We start from the raw sequence: 21,535 nt of genomic DNA, 5'->3' as shown, positions 1-21,535 counted from the left end.
CATGTTTTTGTGTGATGGTTTTTAGTGGAGTAGGTTATTGCTTCCATCCCCTTGCCCTGGGTGTGGAGTCCATCAGGTTGAGGAAGTTTTAGTTGCTGTTTCCTCCGGGTCGTTTTTGGTGGGCAGAGTGAGCCCCTTAGTTCTCTTCCTTCCTTTGGGGGAATAGAGTTCTTTGGATGTGTTTCCTCTAGGCTATTCGCCCCCTTGCCCCCATTCTCGATCCCGGTTGGTTCTCGGCACAAAATTTCTCTCCTTGTTTGTTCCTCCTCCCCTCCTGCACTCCTCCCTTTTCCTAGCCTATACTAGGTTAGGTCCCTATTAGGCTGTGCCTAGGCAGGAGTCGGGCATCGAGGCTTGGTCGCCCCCTTTCTTAGTAGTAGGCCACCCTCCCTTCACAGTTCCCAAGACCCAGTTCATTCTTGGAGTGGTAGTGCAGTTGAGCGGGTTATATGTTTCCCCCTGTCTCCTGTTCCTTCTTGGTGGCCTACCATTCTCCCTACTCCACCCCACTCCCCCCCCTCCCCTCCAGCCTTGCTCTACTCATGCGGGTGACGCTAGATGGCGTTTTCTCCGAGTTCAGGGACTTCTCCTTTGGTAGAGGGATTCGCTCCCTCCCATACAGTCCCTAGCATCGCTGTGTTGGGGTTGGTGATTCGTTTCACTCGTGAGCTCGTGTTTCGAACACTCTATCCATTCCTCTTGTCTCTCCGTCGGGCGACTGATACTGGTTATTATTTTTGCTTCCGGTTTATGTTATGAACATACGAGCATCTTACCCACCTTGTTTCTCTGGCGGGGGAGTAATAGTGAAGAAGGATTTTCATTTATATAAGGGAGCGGATCCTCCGGTCTCTTGAGTTTTTACCATCACTTTACCATCATTAATTTAATGTTATTGTTTGATATAAGTCTGTTAAATATACATATTTTTGTTATCTTTATATATTATTTTATACGTGAGTCTGGTCCTTCACCCGGGGGTTCCGCCGTTATTTTTACAGGCAACCCTTATGGGTTAGTTCCTGGTGTCTCATTCCTTTCATTCCCGGAGTATTCCGGGGTCTGAAAACCTTGCCTTCCACTCTGTGTATTTTGGAGCTTATTGGCCCAGTTTATTATAAGGTAGTTCTTCTCCACCGGAGTATTCCGGTTGTAGTTGAAATTTCCTGCCTTGCCGGCTTTAGATTGCTTAGAGTGGTAGGTTCATGTTCGTTTTCCACTTACAGACTGTTCGCTGTGAGGAGCCGGGTGTACCGCCTCACTCCAACAACCTTACAGTCATGTAGTGTGATGGACCCACGCTGGTTGTGCGGTCCGACTGGATGACCTGGTTGTCTGGCACCCGATGGTTGTGAGGTTTGCTTCGCTCTCTGCACAACTGTCCAGGATGAGTCGGTAAGTGACAACCTTTACCTCCGCTTTTATGCTCCTCATTTTGAATTTTGTTTATGAGGTTTCCGGACTGTTTTTTCGTTCTTAGCTAATTGTTGGTTTTCTTTCAGGCGGACGAGTCTTCCAAGAAGTCTGCCTTGAATCCCCTCCGGCCTGGGTGGCTGGGTTTGGAAGAAATGTTCCGTCGGGAGCCCCTACGTCCTCGACGCCAGGTTGAGGGACCTGCTCTCACCCCGGGCGCACGGTGGCGCCGCAGTGCCAGAAGATCTTGCCACCCCATCATCCAGCAAATCCGGGATGAGACCCAGCCACCCCAAGTGGATATTCTCTACGCAGAGGTTTCAGAGGATGTTGCCGCTTTGAACTTAGACCTGGAACCCATGGCTACTGAGCAGGACCAGGTGGTAAGTGGTGAGGTAGGTGAGGTTGTTGGGGCGGGCCCCCTTTGATTTGACTCCCCTGCTTCATCCATCTCTTCCTTTCAGGTTTTGTGAAGTCTTCCTCCTGGGTGATAGGGCTCCATCTGCTATCCCCAAGTTGAAGTTGAAGACTTCATGGAAGGCAAAGGGCTATAAGTCCTCGTCTTCCAAGAAAGCATCGCCCTTCCCCGTCGAAGGCTAAGGTCTCAGCACCTGTAGCCTCCGGGAGCAAGTCTGGTTCCTCCGGCAAAGGCGCGAGTAAGAGGGCAACAAAATCAAGCCCTCCTCGCCAACCTGCTTTGACGCAGAGACCTTTGCAAATGTTCCAAAGGTTCTCCGAGGATTTCAGACAAGTTTATCAGAAAACCTTGCCATACGAGATTTAAATAAGATTTCTGAGAAGTTTGCCTCTCATGACAACATGCTGGCGGGAATGGCTCAACCCACCCCAGCCGAACCCCAGTATGTTATCCCCAACACTGGCGGACCTCCCGCCTTTTCGATCTTGGCAACCCTTGGCGTTTTGCCCTCGGGCCATCTAACATGATGGCAAACTGACTATTGATGGTCTTGGCACGAGACGGTTGGAGGAGTTGGAGTTCTTCCCCCGATCTTTTGCCCCCTATCCAGGCTTCGTGAGGCTTGACAGAGGAAGCTTGGATACGGTCTGATAAGGTTCCTAGGGAGACTGTCATCATCCCCAGGGACCAAGCTCAGTCGGCTCTCCTGTGCACTCTGACGGAGTGGCAGGCAGACAACACAAAGTTGACTCCTTTCAAGGGCAGCTTTACTATGTTTGCCCTGGGAGACAACTTACCCACCCCCTGCTTGAACAAAGTCGCCCTGGCTACGGCCCGAGCGTGCTTTGATGGTAATCCGTTACCACAGCTAAGGAGACAGACCCCACTTCCCTGGGGTTCCCAGGAAGTGATGAGTTCTGGCTGGACGCCCGCCCACCTTCACGGTCGGGAAGTTGGACCCCTCTGTGCTTCCTCACAGTTTAGTGAGCAACTCTCCCAAGCTGCCGGAATCTTTGCTGAAAGGCGGAGTTTGATGCTCGGACTAAGCTTAGCCCGGTCCCTGAACTCCGCCTGCCTCACAGAAGCCACTGCCGTCTCCTGCTCGGACGAACCATTTTTCCAGGTTTTGGCTAAGTCCCTGTTAGCTGGCTTTCAGTCTGACCTGTTTGAATTCATCATGGCCAGACTGGAATGTAGGAAGTTTATCTTCGCAATGCTACTATCCGCCACGAGCCTAACAAGCTCGTTAAAGAGCTCGATCTGGGGACCTAACCTCTTCCCAGAAGAAGAGGTCACAAACGTTATGGCCGAGGCTACAAGGGCCAACCAGAGTCTTCGCTCTCGCTGGGCATTTCCACCTACAAGCGTAAGACCCCAGAATCTGGCAGCCCCAGATCGAGAGGAGGTAAACGCTTTAGGAGACAGAAGAGGCCCCACCAGCAGACGGTAGTCCAAGCCGTCCCAGTCTCGGCAGTGGCACAGCCTTCCACTTCAAAAAAGCTCACCCCCAACAGTATGTGCTGGTCCAACCAGCTCATTCCCTCGCGCCTCGTATGTTACTTCACCAGCGTACAACCCCACCTATGAGGGCCGTGGTTACTTTCACGGCCTTAATACAGAATGCAAGGGAGGAAGAGGCAGGGCCCTCACAGAGGGAAGCCTAACACCACCCCAAGAGGAAAACCTGGATGTGGTAGGGGAACAAACCCGCTCCCTCCCACTGAGAAAACACAGGTAGGCGGTCGCCTCTTTTGGTTCAGGGACCAATGGACCTTCAGCCCTTGGGCACACAGCATTGTGTCCAAAGGTCTGGGTTGGAGCTGGATCAAAACCTCCTCCTCCAACCAGGTTTTACCAGCCACCCTCATCAATCCTAAAGGATTATGTGGCAGAATTGCTCAACAAACGAGCAATAAAGAAAGTAAGGCACCTAAAATTTCAAGGCAGGTTATTCACTGTTCCCAAAAAAGACTCAGATCAGCAAAGAGTGATCCTGGATCTGTCGCGTCTAAATCTCTACATAAAATGCGACAAATTTCGCATGCTTACAATAGCTCAGGTATGGACTCTACTTCCGCGTGGGAGCCGTCACCACCTCCATCGATCTTTCAGACGCTTATTATCACGTCCCCAGTTGCGCGGAACTTCTCTCAGTTCCTCGGTTTCAGACTCGGGAATCAAGCCTACTCCTTCAGGGTCATGCCCTTCGGTCTGAACATTGCGCCCAGGATATTCACAAAGCTGGCGGACACGGTAGTTCAACAACTCCGGTCCCGAGGGATAACCCTAGCAGCGCATTTGGACGATTGGATAATTTGGGCACCAACAGTTCTGGAGTGTCAGAAGGCTACGTCCATAGTCATCAACTTCCTGGAGTCGCTTAGGTTTTCAGCTGAACAGACAAAAGTCCCGCCTGACTCCGAGTCCCGGTTTCAGTGGCTGGGCCTCCAGTGGGATCTGTCTGCTCACACGCTATCTCTCCCGCCTCCCAAGAGGAAGGAGATAGCATCTCTCACCAGAAGATTTCTCAAAATCAATCAGCATCCCGCCGGTCCCAAGAAAGGGTCCTTGGGTCCCTTCAGTTTGCCTCAGTGACAGACCTGCTCTTAAAAGCGAAACTAAAAGACATAAACAGAGTGTGGCGGAGTCGAGCCAATGTCAAGCTCAGAGACAAGGTCTCCTCCATCCCTCGAATCTTGAAAGACAAGACTGCGGCCTTGGACCTCAGTCAAGGCCTGTCCCAAAACAGTTCCGCTTCAATTTCCCCCTCCGCACTAGTTGTCCACACAGACGCTTCCCTAAGCGGCTGGGGGGGATATTCCCCAAAACAAAAAGTACAGGGAACGTGGTCCACAATGTTTCAGCAGTTCCATATAAACACCCTGGAAGCTATGGCGGTCTTTCTAACTTTGAAGAAAATCCGCCCCCAACCGGATTCATATCAGGTTGGTATTGGACAGCGCAGTGGTAGTTCATTGCATCAACAGGGGCGGCTCCAAATCAGGTCGAGTAAACCAAGTAATGGTTGCTATCTTCTCCTGGCGAACAAGCACGGCTGGCACCTGTCAGCCACCCACCTAGCGGGGTACGGAACGTGGTGGCGGATTCCCTGTCCAGGACTACCCGTTGGAGACGGAGTGGTCCCTGGACACGGAATCTTTCAAATGAATTTGCCGCCGGGTTCCTGGTCTCCAAGTGGATCTGTTCGCAACAGAAAGCAACTTCAAGCTCCCTGTTATGTGGCCCCAACCTGGACCCTCAGGCGTACGCCACAGACGCAATGACAGTAGATTGGAACAGTTGGGAGAAAATTTATCTGTTCCCTCAATAAATTTACTGCTGAAAGTATTACACAAACTCAGGACATTCAAAGGTCAACTAGCCCTAGTAGCCCCTATTGGCCGAAGAGCAATTGGTTCCCTCTTCTTCAGGAACTGGGATTATGGAGTCTTCGGATTCCCAAACCCATTCTGACCCAGACAGTACAAACCAAGACTGTGTCAGCTTCCTCAAGAATTCAGAATGCCCTAGTTTTATGGACTTTATAAAATTCGCAGCCCAAAAGGAGCAAACATTGACCCTGTCAACACTCTGTTTTTGAATCAGATAAAAGAGATTCTACTCTTAGACAATATGATTCAGCAGTCAAAAAATTAGCCTCCTTCCTAAAAGCATCTGAAGCCAAAATCATGACAGCTAATTTAGAGTTTCTTTCTTTAGATCATTGTTTGAAAAAGGCCTTGCTCCGGCCACTATTACCACAGTCAAGTCAGCATTGAAGAAAGTATTTCTTTACGGCTTTAAAATCGACCTTACAGATTCCTATTTTTCATCCATCCCCAGAGCATGCGCTCGTCTGAGACCAGTATCACGCCCACAGTCTGTTACGTGGTTTCTCAATGACGTCCTTAAGTTAGCATCAGAGATGGATAACTTTCAATTGCTCTTATCAGGATCTGTTAAGGAAGACCTTATTTTTGATTAGCTTGGCTTCAGGTGCTAGAATCTCAGAGCTGTCGGCTCTCACTAGAGGTGATAATTTTGTGAACTTCCTCCCTTCTGGAGAGGTCCTCCTTTCCCCTGATCCTAGATTTTTAGCTAAAAACGAAGACCCACAGGACAGGTGGTCTCCTTGGAAGGTGGTGCCCTTCCTCAAGACCAGTCTTTATGTCCAGTTTATACACTTAAATCTTACCTTTTAAGAACTCCACAGAGTAAGTCGGGTCCTCTTTTATCAGGGAGAAAGGTGGTACTCTTTCACTAAATGGTATAAGACAACAAATTCTATATTTTATTAAACAAGCCAACCCAGATTCAGTTCCCTAAGGTTCATGATATTCGAGCAGTTGCTACTTCCATTAATTACTTTCATAATATGGACTTCTCAGAATTATCTAAATACACGGGTTGGAAATCACCTCTAGTGTTTAAACGCCACTATTTAAAAATCGCTCGAAGCCCTGAAATTTTCTACCATAGCTGTGGGAAGTGTCATCTCCCACCTTAATTAATCATATCCTTATCCTTTCCTTTCCCCGCCCGCCTGCCTCATTTACTTGTCTGCTTGTTCTCCTGGTTGATTATGCCTCACTGCCTTGCTCCTCATATTGATGTATCTTGTATCTGTTGATGGAAAAAGTGTAATCTGACATGCCATGATTGTTTTTCTTATGGTGTACTGACAGTTTTTATTTTTGCCCTATGTACCCCAGATATATGTATATGCACTGTGTGTTAATGTTTGTGATTGGTTGTCTCTTACGTGTTTAGCCTAAGTTTACGTGTATAGTATTAAGATTATATTTGCAGTTATTTTGTATGCACCATTGTTTCAATTTCCTTTGTTTAAGTAATTTTAAGGTTTTGGGGAACCCTTCCCCGTCGTGCTGGGGACCTCCCCAATCTTTCTGGTATTAAGTTTTTGATGTGACTTAGATTTAGTATTTAGTCTTTTTCTTGCTACATGGAAGAGATTGCTTGATTAAAATTATTTTGGTAAAACTTTATGCCCTTTTTCTTCAGATTACCCAGTTTTTTCCTGGTAGTTTGCAGCCTTGGCATGATTCTCTGTCACTATTTCACCGGCTGACACGGGACTGAACTCAGAAAAGGGATTTTGACAAAGGAAAATCTATTTCTGAGGAAGGTCCCGTGTCACCCGGTGACCCTCCCTGACTCACCTAGGCTCCCCCCCCTTGCACATGCCAAGTCTGGGGTTAGTGCTAGCATGGAATGAGGTAGGTGGCGCTGGTGTCACCGTCTGGCGGGTGTTGGGTGTGGGGGCTGTAACGGCTCACCGCTCTGTTCCGGGGTTTTGATAGGGAGAGATCTTTCGAGTAGGTCTTCCGTGGTAGTGGTATTTCACTCACCCTTCTTATACCGACGTCTTCCTAGAAGACGCCGACTGGGGTAGTAACCCCAGCTTTCCTGAAAGCTCTTTTTCTCTGGTATATCTAGCAATGTTATACCTAGAAATTCGTGCTGTAATGGAATTTCACCGGTGACACGGGACCTTCCTCAGAAATAGATTTTTCCTTTGTCAAAATCCCTTTTTACTTTCTGGGACAACAGCTTTAGGTAGACTTTAATTTAAATTTTTTAACAGACTAACATTTTTAAGCTAGTTCCGACCATTAAAAGTTGTAAATTAGGAATGGGAAATGTATATTTAATTTAAGTATGTATATTTAGATGTATGATCATAAGAGAACAGAACAGATATATTTACAGTATAGTATAGAAAACCTACTTAGGTATGTTTTAACTACATTTCATTCATTTCTTAAGATACTAACAATATCTCTGTAAAGATCATTTAAGTAGGGTGCAACTTATTCCTCAGAGGGCTTAGGATATGTTCAAATGGGTACCTTAGATAAAGAAATTTTACACGATCCACCAACACCTTAAATTTTACTGCTCTATCCACCACACATTATCGAGATGTTTTTAACAAAATTCATTGGAGTAAAATATACTACAGAGGTCCTACTACAACAGGCAAATCTTTTATTTTAACAACAAAATAAAGCTTTTTGTGTCTGACGAAAACATCCAAAAAGCCACCAAACAACTTAGGTCTAAAGCAATCCTTTTACTTTCCATTATCCCAAATCCATTTAAGGGATGGCATCCATCACAATCATTAACGATAACTTAAATAACAAAGGGGAAGAAGCCGCAGTTTACAAGATACCGTAATCAGCAATTGCAATGAGATTTTTGGGGAAGACAGGTAGATCGCTCTCGGAATAATAGAGCACCAAAGATCAGTACGAATGCTTCGAGAGTTCGGGATTTTCCTGATATATCAGAGATACAGGCCATTCCATAAATTGAATTAAAGGCGGAGCTGGTTTTCAAAAGTAGCTGTCCGTACAAAAGAAGGATGCTGGAATCTGCTATCATCAACTGGAACCAACAATATAACTTGTCAGGTTTTTTCATTCCAAAAGGACATCGATGCTTTAAGAATCCTCAGACCGCTTTAGAGAAGAAGGTGTTTCAGGAACAAACCACCAGAATCGTCGCCAAATGGGAGTTAATGAGGCCAAAAACCACTTTATTCATATTGTTTATTCATCCTCCTTCTTAGGTAAAAATCGGATCACCTGCATATGGAAAGGAGACTTAATGCCACACCTATATATGCTTTGTATATATACTTAGTAACATTTCATCTGTCCATATTTTACCAGTGAAGAGAGGCAAAGGAAGAAATGCAAATATATGGTTACAACGTTAGAATAGTTTTATGGGCCTTTTTTATCTTCATTTATTAATATTCAAATATAGGATATATATTATATATGGATATAATATATTATTTATAAAAAAATATATATATATATATATATATATCCTGTTACAAGACCTGCAATAACGATTGGAAAATCAATTGTTATTGAATATCTGTTTATGTTGTATATGGAAAGTGTTCTTTTTTATCGTAAGAGTTTGGTTCAAGTGGAATGTGCAGGTTTGTGTACAAATGAATGTTTTATTTATATTTAGTTGTAATAATTTAGTTTCCATGACTAAAGAATATTGTCTTAATTAATAGTTTGTATAATTGGTTAACAATCACGATGGAAACTGTTTGATAGTTTCGTTCGGTTCCATGTTGTTTTTGTGGCTTAGTTATTTTGTTGTTGACTCTATCGACAGCAAAACGAATGCCAAAGTCTGTAATGTATGGGTGAGATGTATATATTATTTATTTGAATGAAGGGATTTTCAAAATGTTGAGATTGGAAACGTATTTGAAAATGACTACACTCAATTTTTCAATAAATTTTGTCAACTTTGTAATATGTGGTTAGGTAGCCGGAGGATTTAGTGAACAGAATTTTCAACGCTTAATTTCTTGGATTAAACATGTCGTTCCTTCCCAGCGATTAAAAAGTAGATGGATGAATCAGTGACACAGAAGTTTGGATAAGTATCATATATTTGATTTGCCTTGATCGATACGTCATGGGATATGCATATCACTGTATTCCATGACTGAGTAAATTGAATATATATATTAGTGGTATGTCTGGTTTACCAATTCTGATAACCTATCATAATCCAAACCTGGTACCTATTCTGGTAGGAATAACATCATATAAAATTAGTAAGTAATAATTTATGAGTAAAACATAATATAATATGGTATGTCCTTTTATGGAAATCTTTATAACACAACGAGTGCATTCTTTAAGTAGAGAAAGGGTCTTGAATTCTCTAAACGAATCTGGTAATTTATAATTTTCTGTAAATTGACTGAAGTCATTATGTGTTGTCGCAATTTTGATATAATGAGTAGCAATAATGATATATATATATATATATATATATAATATATATATATATATATATATAATATATATATATATATATATATACATAGCAAACCCCAATCCTGATTCAATAGTGATAAATTCTAATGAATAGTGATGGATTTTCTGATGGAACATATCTATAATTATTTGATAAAAATTCAGCAAATCCTGATTTTTATTGAGAAATATTCACTAATTAGTGTATTTTGATGTTATTTTCATGACTAAATACAGTTTTTATGCTAAAATAATGATTTACTAATTTTCAAATATTATTGAGATTAACTCTAATGGATGGATCCCCAATGAGAGGATCTAAAACAGGTTTTGGGTGGTGGATGGATCCTCCTGAGAAGTCATGATAGTTCCTTAGCAAATGATATACAATTTAATTCTTTCCAAATTCCAATTTGTATAGTGAAATGTTTGTATATTGATCCGAATATTTAGCAATAAGGAATAATGGAATTCAATTAATTCTGTCCCAACTTCAAGAATTTCCCCATATCAACCCTTTTGTACCCACTCTAATTAATACAATGCTTTAGCACATGCACAATATGATAATTTATGATAACCATATTCAACAAAATAAATAAAAGAATAAAGCATTTCACAAAAGATATAAAATTTAACATATATGATCCAATCCTGATGACGTGATAGCTAACTTGAGATAATAGGAGGGAGCATTTAGTTAAGGAGGGAAGGAGAAGAGACAGTAAAACATTACTGTACTGTATGTACTTAAAAGCAGTAACAATTCATGTAAAAAAATAAAAGAATAAATTTAACAATGATACAATATAAAAACAGTCAAGTCCAATACATTAACAATAAAAATCAAAAGAGAATCTTACTGATAGTAATGTTCGGAACAGTGCTAGTGAGGCAGGTAGAGAGGTGAGGGAGGGATGGTGGTGGGTTATTGGATGGGAGATGGGGTCCACTTCCCACTGACTTCCAGATGTGCCACTGGGACCAGGCTCTGGTTGATATTTTTTTTTCACTATGTTTCGTCCATTTGCTTTCACTTACACTTGATTCGCCTGAATCATTGTTTTATTTATGGTAAAATACCTATCATGTGACACTTGCAATAGTTTTTGCCATTTTTTTAATATTCTAAAAATAACTCATCCTGATATCATCAAACAAACTGGCTCATAGCAATGTTCTGCTTCTGCCTGATAGGACTTGGATTGTTTGTTTCAAAAAAAGTTCTTTAGATTTTCCCATGATACCACATTGCTTAAACAATATTCTTGTTATAAAATCCTATGCAGTGTTGGATGCCTTTTTTCCAATTTTGATTTCTTTAGAACAGTACATATGGATCTACATAGATCTGCCATATTCTTGAGCTAAGTCAGACACAATCCAGATGACAGCTTATCATGCTTAGCAATCATTTCTTTCTTATCTGTCAACAGCTAAAGACTGATTTTTCTTCATCACTTCCAAACAGGCTTCTTCTTCATGTGTGGCATTGTTATTCCTGATTATATTATAATCACAATATAATTGCAAAAATATGATGTGATAAAGTTAAATAAAAGTCTCAGTCAAAAGCACAAGCACAAACACGAACATAAGGCACAATATTAGACTGGCGAGATCACTGAAAGTTTGTGTCAGGGTCATGAGGCAAATGAGGTCAATTTAGGACTTTTTCAGAACCTGATTTGGCATTTTAAAAAGAGATCCATCATCCCAGTTGTTTTATTAACTTCCTGTCATTGTGCATTTCTGTCCCTACATCCACATGGCCCTCCCCTCAATCCAGGAGCAAGATCCTATCTCCCTGGCAACAATCCTGGTTGGCATGTTGATACCCACCAAACAACTTGTAAATAGATATTTTTTGCAGCCCTCTCAGGAAACAGAATTTTTTGAAAATTTTACTTTGTAGTTAAAATACAAATAACAACTGGCAACGATAATTTCAGACAGGAACCACTGTATTAATATTATTTTAATGGGCAAGATTTGGCTGTATCGAGCAGGAAAGAGATTCCATCACTTCAGTGGCCCATAAAAGGGTGAATAATGGCAACTAAAAATTCAGCTCAGCTCAATCAAAATCTCAGGCAGATTAGTATTGTTCTTGACTTGAAGGGGGAATGTCTTGCTCCTCTCTCCCATGATGTCCTTTTATTTATTTGCTCATAAATATAGCCAGGGATATTGGTATTGGCTTTAGTTCTTATCTTTTATATGATGTCAGTTATAATTGTAATTTTTAAGAAATATTAGAAAAAAGTGTATATTTCAAGAAAGTTACTGTATATCCAGTATCTAAGTAAATTTATACCTAACTATATTTTACAACAAAATTTAAGTAATTTGTTATGGTTTATATTTAAGTATATATTTAAGAAATTGTGTGAGCTGTAATTATAATTTTACAAAATAAAATAAAAAATAAAATTAATAGAAAAACATGTAATAACTTAAGTTAAAATTTATGAGTGCATTGTAAAGAGGCAAACACATTGTAAACAGTCACTTTAACTTCCTGTGGAGGGTAGGCAAATTTTTTAGAAATTTTTTTTATATTAAACATGTATATTTGCATATCTTCTGTTTTTTCTTAAATTGGCTGACCTTAAAGTTTGCCCGGTCTGATTTGCATGAAGTATGTATATTAGCCCATTCCTCATTTAAGTTACATATTTAAACATATAATTAGATAAATAATACATAATGTTTATCTTTTTTTAAGCCTTATTGATTCATGTATATTTAAGTATCTTTATCTCTTACTGAGATGTAAAGAATTTTAACTATGGTTTAAGTTTATTTGTTTTGTATGATAAATGATTTACCTTCAATAATAAACACTGTTTTTTAATGTTAATAATAACAACAACAACAAAATAATAATAATAATCTTAATAATAAATAATAATAAACTTGTGCAATATTTCATTTATTATAATAATATAATAATAATATACTGTACAGGTTGACCATCACTAATCCGGCAATCAGTGGCGAGAACAATCAGTAATCCGCAACAAATTTTGGCTAGAGTAATTTCTGATGTTTCCATTCACGAAATTAATCAAGAGAACGCTGACGCTTGGTCGTAACTCACTCCAACATCGCGCATTTGGTGGCACAGTGTGCTGCATCAACAAACTGGTAGCCTAGCCTACATTATACTGAACTCTATTCACATATTAACAGTATTATACAAACATCAACATAACAAATGATCTTTTTCATGGATCTTTTAAAAATTATGCTTTACTACATTGTTTCCAATTGTGTATATATTCTCATAAGAATTTTGTGTTGTAAATTGCAATCAATGTTTTGTTTTGGGAATATATCACGCATTTAACCAAGTTCAAAGTGCTTTTTTTCTTCTAGTTAAAATAAATGAATATGGATACTTTATTTATTTGGGATAAGGATATTTTTCGTGATTAGGAATTTGAGAAAAAAACCTTTTTTAAGTCGAAATAAACTTAATATAAGTCTCGTTGTGAAACTTAATTTAGCTGAGAAAAAGGTTTTCTTAATGTATGACGTTTATAGAATAGGTGGGGCCAGGATATTTTTTGGCATGTTTTTTTGAGTAAAAAAATCAAGATTCTGTTCGCTATTTTCTTGATTTCATCATAAATATACTAGCTTTAATGTATTTATCTTTTATTATTTGAAAACAGTAGTAATTTGTATTCTTTCATGCCCAGTAGTTTTGATTAAAATACATTCTCTCCAGTTTTATTTATGGTAAAATTTCATCCATGTTGCCGATGCATGATAATTTATAGTCATTAGCAGCTTTAGCATTGTTTTCTCAGATTCAGCTACAACTTGCAGCTTAAAGTTACTGTAGCAGTATATTTCCTGCTGATCTTTTCTCCAAATAACAAGAAGACTATAGTGTAAAAATATTTCAGTCCTATTGTACAGTACTTAATGTCATTTGTAACATAACTACAGTAATTGTGTATTACTGTAAGATGGTTGAAATACAAGCAAAACAGTTGTTATCCGATAGCCGACACGATTATTAGCAAAACAACAGTTTCCCGCTCGGTTGTTTATGGCTGTGGACATTTACGCAAGAGTATAACGTTACTAACAATAAAACCTCATTCTCTTTTACTTTTTTAACAGCAGATGGAATAAAGAGATGGAGGAAAAGAAGTTGGTCTATTGTAAGTTGGTCTCTCTCACCGCGCTAGACAGCCTGGGAATCTAAAAATATTTCCAAATATTTTTGTATGCTATTAATTACCAACCCCATCCATGCAGCAATTCTGTGCAAATGGCGTAAGTCTGCATCGTGCACTCGAGCACTACCTGTATTTGATAATTGTCTTTTTCTTTATTAACCAACTTGTACTGATTTATGGGATATTTTAATTTAGGATGAGGTGCATCCAGCTACTGTTTTATTTATGTATTCTAGCCTGAAAATGGCTAATCCCAACACCCTCAGTCCCAATGATGCCAGATTAGTGATGGTCAACCTGTAATTACAACATTTATGCATTTCTATAGTAAGTAAATGAAAAAAATTAAACAAACAAATTTCACCCTCCCCGGCTTTTTTCATTAGTCTGGGAGCTCATGGGGAGGGTGAACCAGAAATATGTCAATTTTTGACAGCAACGGAAGGGGGTGGTCAGTGTTAATCCAGATATACTGAAAATGGAATAGATGTCTTCAAAGACTTTTTCATTGGAAATATTTGAATTAGTGTGTTTTGATGTTATTCTCAGAATAAATACATTTTTATGATAAAATGATTAACTAATTTTTAAATAATAATAATAATAAATGTTAATAATAATAAAATAAAATAACAATAATAATAATAATACTGTAAGATTAAATATGATAATAAGATGAAATAATAGATTTAACCCTGTTTCTCTCTACTCTCTCTTTTTTCCTTCCTATTTAAGCAAGGAAAGTGACTCTTACTGAGATGAGAGAATTTTTAAAATGCATTTTATTTGTTTTGTATGATAAATAAATACTTTACTAATAATAATAATAATAATAATAATAATAATAATAATAATAATAATAATAATAATAATAATAATATACTGTAATTACAACATTTATGCATTTCTATAGTAATATTATGATCTCTGTCTCTGAGATCAACAGGTTTTTAAAAACCAACAATTGGGCTGAAATGACTGACTTTCTGAGGTTTCAAACAAAGGAGAGAGGAGCAGAACAAATACAAAAAGTTACCTAAAATTAATTTATTTACAAAAATTTCTGTGAGTCAGGTCCAGGAGAGAAAAACTTAAAATGACCAAATCAATAAACAAAACACATGACAGCAATCCTAGAATTAGTTGTCCATTAAATACAAAAAAACATAAGACACAGGCAGCATAAAATCATAAACAACAATAGTTTTGCAATAAATAATAAACAAGTTATGCATAAAGGAAAAAAAATGACCTCGAGAACTGTAAAACCAACACTGCTGGACAACTAAACAGAGCCGACACACTTTCTCAACCATCAAGTCCTCAGAAACAGTTCTCCAAAACTGACTCCACGGTTCTGAGTCGATGTTTACCATCGCTACCAAAAGAAAGCTCTCCGCTGCTCTGCCATTTGCTGCTGTCCTGGACCTGACTGGCAGAAGTCTGTTGATCTTCACACCATCCACCACACGTTAACTTGCCAGCAAGAAAAACAAAAAAAAAAAAAAGGAGGCAACAACCCACTAAAGGAACAATTGGCAAACGATTGTTCCTAACAAGTGACCTAAATTGAAAAATTTCTGATTTGATTTGCACCCAATTCTTTTTCCTTAGTCTTGGAGCTCATATAACTTTTGAAAAGAGAAATGGATTAACAATCCTCAAGAGATTAAAGTGATCAACTTTATTCTTTCCACTGCCATTTAATCAACGCAATGGCTGAATTTGTCGTCTTTATTAGTAACTTTTTCTCTCTTTCTGATTTGGCTGGAACGGTTAGAAGTATGTATGTATATATTTTTAAGCTCTACTAATGTTGAAGATGACTTGAAATTATGTTTATAATATAATTTCAAAGATTAATACAGTAATAGGATGATAATTTAAGGTATATTTGATATAGGATGATACTTCAAGTATACTGTACATTTGGTATTTGAACTTTCAAGACAGGCATTTTAAGGGGATCGGCCGGTTTCCGACTTTTTTAACGACAGGTTGTTGATATATAGGGGTTTGTTAAAGGATATTGTGTGAAACTTCTGGGGAAAAAATTTTGTTCAGTGACCTTAGGTTTTGTGGACGCCAGAGCATTTTTCTGCCAAAATGGCCATTTTCAAAATGCATCTCCTCCTTTGCTTTTGGTTTTAAGGGATGAGATTTGAACCATGTATAAAACACATATGGACCTTCGATACAAAGCCGGGGATTTTGATTTTTCAATTATTTTTCGAGATATGATTTTTTTTTTTAATGAAATTTTCCCGAAAAAATTACAGAAAAAAAATTGCCAAAAATCAGAAACTCAAAATATTAAAAATACCCGGCTTTGTTTTAATCTACCATGTTTCCCATGTTATATTTAAAATTTCATTTAGATTGGTCCAATACTAAGGAGGAGATGCATTTTAAAGGTGAAAACTTATGTTTTGAGAAACGGGCCTTCAAAGTTTTAGTTACATAAAAAAAGTAAAAGGGACTTCAAAGACTGTGTTACAATTAATTCTATGGTTTTAATTTTTATTTTTGGGTATTAATTAATGCAAAATGATTATAAATAAGAATATTAATTGATTATTTATGTGCCTAAGACACATTCTTATAAATTTTAGGTTCCTGGTCCCCTGTCTGATCTTGCTGCAAGGTATTACTCTAGGGTATCATAGTTGCCTACACTTTTTTATTAGTGTCTCGAATCCATCCCTTGCCAAATGGATCCTGGGAATTACTTTACATTCACAATTAGGGATTCGTGATTCAAGTAATTCATCAAGTCTTGCTTCACTTATTATGATCATTTTATTTTCAGGATCGTCTATAATATCAGCCTCCGAGCCACTGCTTTCTTTTTCTAAAATATCTTTGCCCTTTAGTAGTAACGAACAAATAAAAAGAGCTTTTAGGGGTAGATGTGGTTGGTCTCTGGTCAGCAGTGATCGCTGCCTGCGCTGTTTGCTGGGCGACAGCTCTCTCTCTCTCTCCGTCACTCCATTCCCCTCTATGGCACTAATTTCTTGAATTCTTTCTTCTACTTCTCGCCTGGACTTTTCCACTTGGCTTTTCGGCATTCTAGAAGCATGAAGTGAACTCTTGGACCTTTCAGGCACAGTGAAAAACAAAAACACCACAGAAAATACAGAGTTCAGTCAAGGCTAGCGAGCGTGAAAAACGTGTCCTTCTGGCTTGGAAGTTTATAGGCAACTCTCGGCCACAGTCGGCGTCATGGTATGACGTGTGCGTTGTCATGGCTAGGAATAACTAAAAAGGTGCCAAGTAGGATATTATTGACATTATATATTTCATTTCAAAGGAAGTTTTCAAATATACATCGCAAAAACTATACCAGACTAAATCATTTGAGCTACTGGTGTTTTATGGGTATATAGTTATTGTTACATTTGAGGCCATAACTAGAGAAATAAGGCAAATTTTAGCATAATATTTCGTGGACACATTCTTGAACGCTATACTTAAGCCATAGAATTTTTTTTTCAGCAAATCGAATTTTTAAAGATTTTTTGGGCTTTTTAGGCGGCGATCCCCTTAAGCATTTTTAGAGGGGGAGGTTTTAAGATTCTTGGTTTTTAACTATTCGTGGGGTCCGAACGCATCCCCACAAATACGGGGTTTACTGTATATAGATATACAATATAGACATATATATATATATATATATATGTATATATATATATATATATATATATAATATATATATATATATATATATATATATATATATATATTATATATATATATATATATATATATATATATATATATATATATATATATATATATATATATATATATAACACACACACACACACACACACACACACACACACACAGAGTGAAACCTTGCTTTAACGGACTAAAGTCAACACATTTTAAGAATATCACTCGGCCACGCCAACATCCTCCCTACCCCACCCTACCACCCCAGCCTAACCCCTTCCCATCTTTTACGATATTACTCACATGGCTGGCAGTGCTGTCCTTATCTTGAGCTGGTGTGATGATCATGCAAGATTCAGAGACCTTCACGCAATGAGAGGGGGAGATGGCGTTCAATACCACCTCTACCCCTACCCTTGGTAGGCCAGCGGGAACAGCCAAACTCGTCAGCCAAGCTAGGAATATTGTCCTTAATGTCTTCAAATATCTCGATAATAATGACAAGACAAACCTGACACAAGAAATAGTAAAGAAAACCTCTGAGGCAACGAATGTTTCACAAAGCTTAATCAACAGGATCAGGCTCCAGGACACGAGGAGTGGAGACGGAGTAATTCAATCATCATTCCATTGGAATCATCTATCGACTGTCCTTGGGAGGATTGTGATTTTGACAAGGAAGTGATAAAAAGAGAAATTCTTGTCTTTTACGCAAGAGGAGAGCTGCCTACTCTTGGTTTGCTGCTACAGAGACTGAGGGAGCCCCCAGTGGATTTTAGAGGAGGAAGCACAAGCCTGCAGAAATTACTGAAGAGTATGGGATTCAGATATAAGAAACATTGTAGTAGCAGAGTTATGTTGATGGACAGATCAGATACTGTAGCTGCCCAAAACAAATTCCTAAGGGAACTCAAAAACAACAGCAGCAGTGACTGTCCAAGGCCAGAAAAATCAAAATGCCAGCACTGAACAATGCTGGACGGATAAGGAGGGTACCATTGGGCCTAACACAAAAATCAGCAGAGTTGGCAGATTCAACATCATCCATGCAGGAATTTCTGAAGACTTTGTTCTTGGTGCACTGTTAATGTTCAAATACAAGACTGGTAATACGGGAGATTATCATGATTCCATGAATAGCCATACATTCAAGAAATGGTTTCTAGAGTAACTGATGCTGAACATCCCTCAAAGATTATTTATTATTATGGACACCACTCCCTATCACAACATGCAGCTGAACAAGGCACCTACAGGAAATTCAAGAAAAGGAGATATCATCAAGTGGTTAAGTGACAACAACATTCCCTATGATTGCATACCAGACCTGAACTATATCAACTTGTACAGCTTCACAAGAAAACCAAGTTGCGCTATGAAATCGATGAACTTGCTGCTGTTGCAGGACATGAAGTACTCTGACTACCACCATACTATTGCCAGTTTAACCCAACCGAACTCATATGGGCTCAAATCAAACAAAAAATAAAGAAGAAAATTTCAAACGACAAGCAATTCATGAAAAAGGTTGAAGAACTGACACTAAAAGCTATTGATAATTGACACTACAGATAACTGGAAAAATGTGTAGAACATTTGAAAATGATTCAAGACTCTAGTAAGAAAGACATTGCTTTTGAACACATTTGCATTATTTTCTATCAACTGAACTGAGCCACTGTGACAGCAGCAGTTATGAGTCATGAGGATGAGTGCCAAATAAAAGGCCTGAATAAAAACAAATGATTAAAAGTAAAAGAAACAAAAACAAATGAAGTCTTCAAAAACAAGAAAAGGGTTGTAAATAATACTATTTTTTTTTTTTACATGACTCTTCTCCAAGTGGCCAAATCAGTCTCCCGCTCCTTCCCATCTCCAGAAGGATGGAGGGTGGGGGTTGTACTGTCTGAGGTGGAAGAGATGGGGGTGAGGTACTCAGGCACAGTCGTTGCTCTCTACCTGTCTCCGGATGGGTGGAGGATGGGAGTTGCTTCCCTCTGGGGTCTACCCCTCCTCCCTGGGATGAGTGAGTTGCAGTGGTCACTGATGCACAGAGAGAGAGAGAGAGAGAGAGAGAGAGAGAGAGAGAGAGAGAGAGAGAGAGAGAGAGAGAGAGAGAGAGAATTACTATCACAGTTGTCGTGAAGAGGAAATTTTCAAAAGTATGTTGACAGAACAGTTGTACAATAATAAGTACCAATTTACAGGTTCTAGAATCCCTTTTAGTTATTGAATGAATGACCTTTCAATGTTACCAGTGTCATGGCCAAGCAGCAACTGATATCCTCCGAGAGTGCAGGATAATAATGTTATGCATTATCTATGTTGCCAGGGGAAGGGGGCGTGGCCTAGTGATATTCTTAAAATGTGTCGACTATAATAGTGGGGAAAGGTCGTCCGTTAAAGCTGATTGACCGTTAAAGTGAAGCATTTTTTTTTTTGTCTTAAGTGACGTTTATCAGTAGGCTAGCCTGGGTCTAGGTGCAATAACCACCAACATACATGAAAAGATTAACATAAAATGATAATCACGGTAATAAAACCATTTTTATCTTATATGTAATTGGCATATCTTCATAATAAATAGCCTATTCGAGGAATAATTCCATATCAATGAAATAAGCATTTATCTATGCAAGGCCAGCTGACAAAATGTAAACATCGAGTTACGGTTGTGCTCACAGCAACCTTTATCTTTCAGTAACCTTTCAGAAATTTGAATGGTAGTGTAATTACGGTAGTAATCATTTAGATAACATAATATTAATTTTTTATTAAAAATTCATTCTCATTTTGGTGGTCAATTACTCTTAAGAGCAATTCAGTCATACGAACGATAATTATCATACATAACTGTATTGTTGTTTGTGATTGGTGATGAAATGTAAACGTAATAAAACCATTTTTACCTTATATATTATTGGCATATATTCATAATGAACAGCCTATTCAAGGAATAATTCCATATCAATGAAATCAACTTTATCTATGCGAGGCCAGCTAACAAAATGTAAACATCAAGTCATGGTTGCACTCACAGCAACCTTTATCATTTGGTAACCTTTCAGAAATTTTAATGGTAATGTAGTAACAACCTTTAGGATAACATAATATTAATTTTTCATTAACAATTCATTATCATTTTGGTGGTAAATAACTGTTTAGAACAATTTAGTCATATAAACGATAATTATGTACGATAATTATTGTACATTATTGTATTGTTAGGGGTTTGTGATTGGCGGATTTGGCGATAAGACATAAACAAAACAGTGTTTCCCTTTCAGCCAATGTGTGTGGAAAAACATGATATTGAATCGGCTTTGTTATTTCGTTTATTTTGAATTTCTATGGATACAGCAAGCAAAACAGCATTTGTAATATCATCATCTTTACATAACCAATATTTCATAAGATAATTGTTATTGCAAAAACTAGCCAATACACAGATGGTTTTGTAATTTAGCAGTCATCTTATACTACAGATATGAGATAAATTCATGAAAATTTGCCACAATTTTTGACCTCATCTTATCTGAAGGTTGTCTTATACAGGGAAATATATGGTAATTTCTAGTTTCACAACAATACTGAGGTTAGTGCGTGATTTTGTCTGTTAAATCTGATGTCCATTGGTTCCCGGTTTGTTAAAGCGAGGCTTTACTGTACACCCACACACACACACACATATATTTGCAATGCAGAACGAAGGGACGCGTGCTTGAGAATATTATAAAATCCACATCAGAAGGTGAGTGAAAGCTGGGACTTTGAACAAGTACTTTCGAAGTTTATTCTACATTTTCAAGCTCACACTGAACACAAAAGAAGTTGACAGAGCCTTATATACAAAAACAAAAGGGGAGGGCAGGGTTATAGTTTGTTAATCTAGGCAGCATGTTCCTTAAACAAAAAAGACAGGGGCAAAGGATCAAGGGATAATCCAGGGTGGAAATTAAGATTCCCGGTGGAAGTAGCTTCAAAAATCACAGTCTCTAGCAAATTCCTTT

General features: G+C 38.6%; 1 protein-coding gene across 5 annotated transcripts in view; it reads right to left on the bottom strand.

Annotated features, from left to right (window-relative positions):
- The window catches only part of LOC136833122 (DNA excision repair protein ERCC-8-like), a 232,215-nt gene that overhangs the window by 80,610 nt on the left and 130,070 nt on the right, over positions 1 to 21,535 (bottom strand). The window lies entirely within an intron of this gene.

The sequence above is a fragment of the Macrobrachium rosenbergii genome, chromosome 51, assembly GCF_040412425.1.
Source record: "Macrobrachium rosenbergii isolate ZJJX-2024 chromosome 51, ASM4041242v1, whole genome shotgun sequence".
Lineage (NCBI taxonomy): Eukaryota > Metazoa > Arthropoda > Malacostraca > Decapoda > Palaemonidae > Macrobrachium > Macrobrachium rosenbergii.
Note: the sequence above shows the minus strand (reverse complement) of the source record. Positions and strands in the feature narration are given on the sequence as shown.